Below are 7,583 nucleotides of genomic sequence, written 5' to 3'. Positions count from 1 at the left end.
ATTAGTTTTGTCTCAGTATTATCGTTTATGATTCACCATTAATATTGTTACATGATTTGAATGCTTGTTTAGTCGAGTCGCGAATCGATTGAGTTTGCTTTCATCTTTATTGCTCGATTAGAGTTTATTATACGCAAAAGTGATAAATTTCTGATTGTAAGTAGCATGATTGTGGATATTGCTTGTAGTGATACATCCTAGTAGTCACAAGTGAATCATAACCTTTGTTAAATCGGATTAGTGCTTTTACATGTTCGATTGCTTTGATTGGCCTGATTTCATAGAATTTAATGCATCTAGGGAATTAAACTTGATTAGTGCTTTTACACGTTAGGTTGTTCTCTTAGATAGAATTCATATTCGCATCTTTTAATGTGTTTGTTGATGATAAGAGGAGATTTGTGGGATATTCTTGCGATCAAGATATCCTAGGGCCTTTGATAATGAGAGATTAAATATCAATTCTAGTTATTAGGACAAGAACATGTTAGTGAATGCAAACGAATCCTGAACCAATATCTTCACATCTTCGATTTGATTTGTTTACTTTTCTTTTCTTTGTTTTGCTTTTTATTTTATTTTAGTATATAAAAATCAGAACCCCCCTTGTTTATATAAGAAACAGAAACATATTGACAACCTAGTCCTCTCTGTGGGAACGATCTTTTCTTGCCCTTGCTATATTTTATATTTTGAGTAGTGAGAAAGTAATTTATTTTTGACGCATACGACAGCGATCATATGGGGCGTGGCCAAGTGGCGCCGGCTAGCCTATGGCATGGCCACGTTTCCTTCGTTGTTGCTCCTACTCCGCGGCTCTGTCTATTCTTTGCTTGCTGACTGAGTATTTTGCGCAAAGGCTTTAACCTTGGTGCTTGGAGGTTCGTGCTACTCTGCTGCGAGTGAGCACAAATCCGTCATGCTAAACCGATATTAAGGGTTCTGCCAGGGAACAAAGCACAGGAAAAGTACTCAGTGAATCTTATATTAATAAATAATATAGGCAAGGCGCCGAAATTTACAGAACATCTGGGATGGTTGCTACATGCATCAGTCTGGATAAATTTCATGTAAATATATTGAACGGGTCAATAAATATGCCAGTGGAGAGGTTAACACTCATGGATCCGTTTCCTTACAGAGTGACGTCACATAAGATGCAAGGTTTTACAATTTTAACCCTTAGCTAAAAACCACCATCAACAACATCATCTTCCAAATATCACCCATCGTCGTGATTGGAGTAACATCCATGGCACCGAGGTTAGTTATTAATACACCTTGTTCTTGCAAATTTATTAGTATAAATATAATTTATTCTTGTACCTTTTATTTACCAATCAATAACGTAACATGATCAGTGGAAAGGCTTGGAAAAGCAAAGGTTTGAAAAGAATGATGCACTTGAGAAACTATTGTATGACCGTTTTACGTATGTCCCTTCCGATACTGGCGTTACATCTCCTAGTGCTTTTATCATTGACCAATCCCAAGAAGAAGCTTCTCTGCACGGGACATTTCGTATGTTGGGCTAAGGTGGTTCTGATGAGTGTAGCCGTAAGCGTCAAGCTACTTCAACTTTGGAAGATCATTGAACAGGGTATCACCCAATTGTCAGGGACACCGGTATTAGTCATGAGTACTCAATCCCAAGATTGAGTCAAGAAGAAAATCATTACTTGAACAGTAATGTCGATTTAAATACAGATATAGAGTTTGTTGTTGAAACCCAGCTTGAGAACACAGAAAAAAGGTCATTTGATTTCTTCCCAGAAACATAGTTGTATGACTTTGTTGTTATTTTAGTATGTATTAAACTCTTTTATAATATGTATGAAAGTCTGTTTAAATATGTGTGAAACTTTTATGCTTTTCTTTGTTACAATAGATTTTAAATTTTCATGGGAAATGACATTTCTTTTAAATTCTATAGTATCCATGAATAATAACTTCTGACATTGTTTGTATGTTGATGTGCAGTGACATTTATTTTCAAATCTATAGTATCCATGAATAATACCTTCTGACATTGTTTGTCTGTTGATGTGCAATGACATTTCTTTTCAAATATACAGTATCCATGGATAATGACATCTGACATTGTTTATATGTTGCATTAAAATTGATTTTATTTTGCTTTAATAAAAGGATGGTTCATACTTATCCATTGAGACCTTTTAATCTCGTAGAATCCTTTAAAAGACTGTGTAGCCTCCAAATAATTCACACCAAATAACAAATACTTTATTCCATCGTCCTTCAACATATCACTCCCCTGAAGCAGAAAAATTTGAAAATGGTTGTGTTTGATTCATCTGAAGATTTGGTCATCATGAAATCTTGGGTGAAAATTAGCTCCCGCCGTGAAGTTGTGCTTGGTTTCTTACCAACATAAAATTTTTGGGAGATGGTGTGGGAGAATTATAAGTTAGAGTTTGGAAATTCCCGCCAAAGAACCATGGATAACTTAAAAGGACAGATATGGTGTAATTCAGGAGGAAATGCAATCATATTATACCTACCAAGCCGAAGATGTCGTGAGTTGCCACGATCCCCAATCCATAACCGCAATAAATCGGTTGTCGTTGACCTCACCCCATTTCCAATAGTAAAATAATCAGAGCGTTTAATCCCTAACTCACGTGGTGCCTCTAGTAGCCGGGAAAAAAAATCCGGGACCGGCCGGAGAGCTTCAACAGTTACAAGATCTCAGACATAGAAGGATAGTAACGGGAGGGGAAGATGTATCTACACAAGTCCTCCAGCGATTAGCGAGGGATGAAACTGAAGGTGTTAACGATCTTCATTTATAAAGTAAACTTTGGTTCTTTGCACAACAATATCACACAGAGAGGAGAACCGCATTGGGATCTATTAAACCGATAAACCAAAGAATCGAAAGGTTGGTTGTACTGGTCGAGGACCAAAGACAGTATCTTGATGACTATGCTTTTAAAGTGAAGGTGATTTATCAACTTAGTAAATCATTTACATTTCGTGATCAATTAATCAAACCCATTACTCATTGTTCGTTTTTTTATATTATTGCAGGATCCAAGTGGTAAAATGCCAGCAAAAGTCCATTGCAGAGTGGTTGAACATGCTGACTATGGAAAGCATATAAGGGCGGGAGCTGTATTAGTTTTGAAGAAAGTGGTAATATTTTCTCCCGGCAAGAAAAACTTTTACATAAACATAACGCTCCCCAATATCGAAAAGGTTTGTTCCAAATATATGATCAAATGTGATTTCATAAATATTTATGAAATAAAATTATTAGCTTCATTTATGTTCTACAGGTGATCCCTTCGGATTATACTGTTGTTGTGAGGGGTCGTCGACAAGTCTGAGTTAACGTTGTTACAAACCAAATCCATTTTATTGCCTCACAGTTGTTAAAGACGTTATAATTGTACTACGTTGTTTAATTATCTGAATAAAATGAACTTATTTAAGCATCATTGTTACTTATTTATACTGCTAATGGATATTAATGCGACTCATCAACTGAAACATACAATCATTGTAAACATTACTTTGTTTGAAATAAAACATATAACCACACTAAACATCATAATAATACTTTAAATCACTCTCAAATCCTGGTAACTTAATTAATACTCTCTGGATCGTATTCTGTTTGATGCACCTTAATGATATGAAAAACGGCATCGTGTGTCCATCTTTTTCCACCGGTTTCTCTGTCTTCGTACTTAAGATGACCTTCGCGGTACTGCAGACAATTTCATAAATAAAGTAAAGGAAAAAAAATTAAATTCATACAATATCACAAATAATTATTATAATAAACTTACAGCATCTTCATGGTTCCATCCGGCCGGTGATAGGTGTTTAAAAACACCTTTCTAAGTATCGATTGGTTATGCTTTCTTAGCTAGTTTTCTTGTGAAATTGTATTATTATCTTTCTTTTATATTTTATGGGAATTTTGGAACTTATTCTCGAAAAGAACAAGAAATCATCTAATTGGTCATAAAAGAGGCAGAATTGTCATTGCATGGAAGCCACTTGTGGGTGTCAAGAAGCAACTAACTGAACCCATGAAGAATTAATGGAGGCGGCTAAGGAAGGCAGCCATTTGATTCTAAAAGGGTTTTCTATAGGCACCCGCTCAAGTCACTAAGGGCCACGAGCTCTTATTGACTACTTGTATTCTCAGCTCATTCACGTTCAACTTGCACTGCACCAAGGGTCCACACCGGCAAGCCATGAGTCCAGGCTCGTGCTCGAAGGGTTAAGAGGGATATTAGAAGCCATGACGGAACTGAAGATTCAACCAGTTAAACTAATCTTGGAAGGTTTATTCAAGCCGTGACATAAACAAGAAGAAGAAGTTTGTTTCACTGCCATTAAGGGAGGAGGTTGCTGTCACTGAGTTTTATGGTTGAGTGGTTTGATTTTGCAGAAATTGGAGCCTGTGTATGTTTGAGAACATTGGGTTTGTGCTAGAATGTTGCAGGGAAGGAGATAGAGTGATCCGAAATCAACAGCAAGCTCCATATCTGCATTACCAGCAAATTGCACGAGAAGTGTTCGTAAAAAGGCCTGGTGACCATTTGTTGAAGCTGCAGTCGACTGCACTATTTGCTGCTGTGGATTGCCATGGGTTTTGATGAGAGTTGAAGCTGCAGAGAAGATTGAGTGATTGTTGTGCTTGTAGGATGGTTGTGCAGGCATGAATTGGAATAAAGTGCAGCTGTTCAAGCAGATGGTGGAGGAGTCAGTGAGGTGATCGAGGCTGGCTGCCGAACTGTGGTGATTGAGGAGTTTGCATGGTTTCTGTTGGAGTTGAAGACAAATACAGGGAAGTAATGCTGCTGCGAGTGGCTTACAAGGGCTGTAAGAAGAAGGGGCTTGCTGCGAAGCTGGTGATGGAACTCGAGCTTAACAGTGGATGGAGACTCTCGAGAAGGAGCTGGTTTGGTGCTGATATATACCAGCGATAGTGTCAGTAAAGTTTCGAAGTTATGGGAGAAACGAGTTCAGCTGCTGCTGCTGTTGATTCTCGACAATGAAGGAAGCTATGATCGATGGCAGTGATGACACGGAACTAATGGTGCTGGAGTAGTGGAGATGATGAACATGAACAGAGAGTGGTTGATGCTGCTGCCAGAGTTTGATTATTGCCACTATAGAAGAAAGAGTTGAGCTCGAGTTTGAAGATGCAGTTGAACGAGATTGTGATGGTGACTGCTAGTGCTGATGCCATTATCGGCTGTAGAATATGGAAGCTGCTGCTGTGACTAACTTTAACAATGGAGATCGAGTAACAGCAATGATGTGTTAGATGGAGAAGAAGGAGCTGAGCTCGTGGACTGTTGGCAGTGATAGCCAGAGAGATTAGAACTAAAGCTCAAGTGCAGGAATGGATTAATGGTTGCTGGTGACGAGATGGGTTGAGCAGTAAGAGTGATGACGAGATCGAGCATGAAGATGGAGGTTTGAAGTTGGGTTCTAGTAAGGAGCTGACGATGAACTAATGGAGCTCGATGTTTGCTGTAGATTGAGAAGAACTCGGATCATACAGGGATTAAGGTAGAGAATGGATTATGAATCAGAGAAGTAATGATCAGTGATGCTGCTGCAGTGATGCTGGTATTATTTGGCTGCTGTGAAGAAAGGAAGGTCGATGATGCTGTTAATGGTGTTAATGGGAGAAGCTTGAAGCTCGAGAAGGACATTGAATGAGCTGCTGTTGTTGCTAGTTACTGGCGATGGCAGTGACGAGAAGACGTGCTGGTGATTTGATTGGGATGAAATTGAGCTCGAGATAACAGAGAATGATGGTGCCGAGGGAAAGATGGAATTGAGAATAGGCTGTTAGTTCCACAGAACTGACAAGCCAATAACAGGAAGATGGGCTGGACATGGGTGACGTGAGCCCAATTGTTTTGCTTGCGGAACTTAGACCAGTTTGCCGTGGCTCACTTTGAGCAGCCTCGGACGTGACTTGTTTGGCGAGTTTGGAAACTACTTTGGCACGCGGTGTGATGCACGGGACACAACTAGGTTTCCTAGTTTTCTTAAAGAAGAGGTTACAAAACTCTATATATAAGGAAGCCTGGAGACAATTTGGGATATCTTGTACTCACCGTTTTTCTCCCCCTCAGGGGGGAGAACTATCTTTTTTCTTTGTTCTTTTTATTGTTAAGGATGAATTCAAAGTTCTAATTGTGAAGCTCAATTATTTACAAGTTTGTTTCAAGTTTTAAAGTTAATCATTGTGGATTGTTTTTACTATATCGAAGGTTTATGATTGATTCTTAGATTGGTTTGGGTGGCCAACTAGATTAGTTTATTAATCATTCTAATGCTATTAGAGAGTTGAGTCGATTCGTAATTGTCGCTTATCTCCTACACAAGTAGAAATCGCAAGACCTTGCGGAGGGATTCTGTGGAGCAATTGCGAGTAAAGACAACACCAGTAAGTGGACCGAGCGTACCGAGTTTAACTGCTGGGATCAAACCTAAATTCATAAATCTTAATGCGTTCGGAGAATTACATCTTGTAACCGAACCTTAAGGTGGTTCTTTTGAATAGAATCCGGTAGTCGAGCGCTTCCGTATCCGGTGATACAAGGATTTTTGGGGATAGCTAAGCGTACCTGCTATTCTACGGTTGGTGACAATTGATTCTAACAAGAGATAAACGGGTACAATGTTGAGTTAACGGTTAGTAACGGCGGAGGATTTCTTCATTATCTTTTTCTTATTATCCTTTTTATCCTTATTTTATATTTTCACTGATTTAGATAACATATCAAGTGCATTACTCCTCGTGGGAACGATCCTTACTACGGCTTTATTACTTGTTAATTAGTGGAAAACATCTTATTATTTTGTTGAGTAAACATCTTATTATTTTGTTTGACGCGCCTTAAGAATATGAAAAACGGCATCGTGTGTCCATTTTTTTCCATCGGTTTCTCTGTCTTCGTACTTAAGATGACCTTCGCGGTACTGCAGACAATTTCATAAATAAAGTAAAGGAAAAAGAATTAAATTCATACAATATCACAAATAGTTATTATAATAAACTCACAGCATCTTCATGGTTCCATCCGGCCGACATGTTTATAAAGTATGGTTTAATGTAGCCAACATATCTTAAAACTTCTTGTTTTAAGTAGGAGACTCTACGTTGTAAAGCCGTAACAAATCTATCAGTCTCCCTCCCCCCACCTGATCTGGTTCGGTATTCAGTTTTAACGTGGAACTAGAATTCATTACTGTTATAAATTATTCCTATGGGTTCCCTGCTAACCAAACAGTAAGCACCAATAAGAGCTGCATCCTCTTCACGTGTAAATCTCCCCATTTTTGTAACAGCGGTGCAGCCAAATAAATGAGAAATTTAGATTAGCAAACACAGGAAACTAATACTTAAACTCAAGTGCGTGTGTGTTTTAGTTATGTTATGTATGCTTTTCGATTTCACAACTTGGGTTTACATACATTCTAAAAATCAAACCCATCCACACATTCCAAAGTAGTTCTGGTCAAGATAAGAAAAATAATGCTACTGTCGGTCACACACTTTACTTTTTTGGTTGATGTGTGAA

General features: G+C 38.3%; 1 long non-coding RNA gene across 1 annotated transcript; it reads left to right on the top strand.

Annotated features, from left to right (window-relative positions):
* The first annotated feature begins 4,213 nt into the window (after positions 1-4,213).
* LOC113297379 lies at positions 4,214-6,261 on the top strand. Its single transcript, XR_003333457.1, has 2 exons — positions 4,214-4,382; positions 4,742-6,261. It is a non-coding gene; the product is annotated as an uncharacterized LOC113297379 (long non-coding RNA).
* The last annotated feature ends 1,322 nt before the right edge of the window (positions 6,262-7,583 follow it).

Source organism: Papaver somniferum, chromosome 7, assembly GCF_003573695.1.
Source record: "Papaver somniferum cultivar HN1 chromosome 7, ASM357369v1, whole genome shotgun sequence".
NCBI lineage: Eukaryota > Viridiplantae > Streptophyta > Magnoliopsida > Ranunculales > Papaveraceae > Papaver > Papaver somniferum.
Note: the sequence above shows the minus strand (reverse complement) of the source record. Positions and strands in the feature narration are given on the sequence as shown.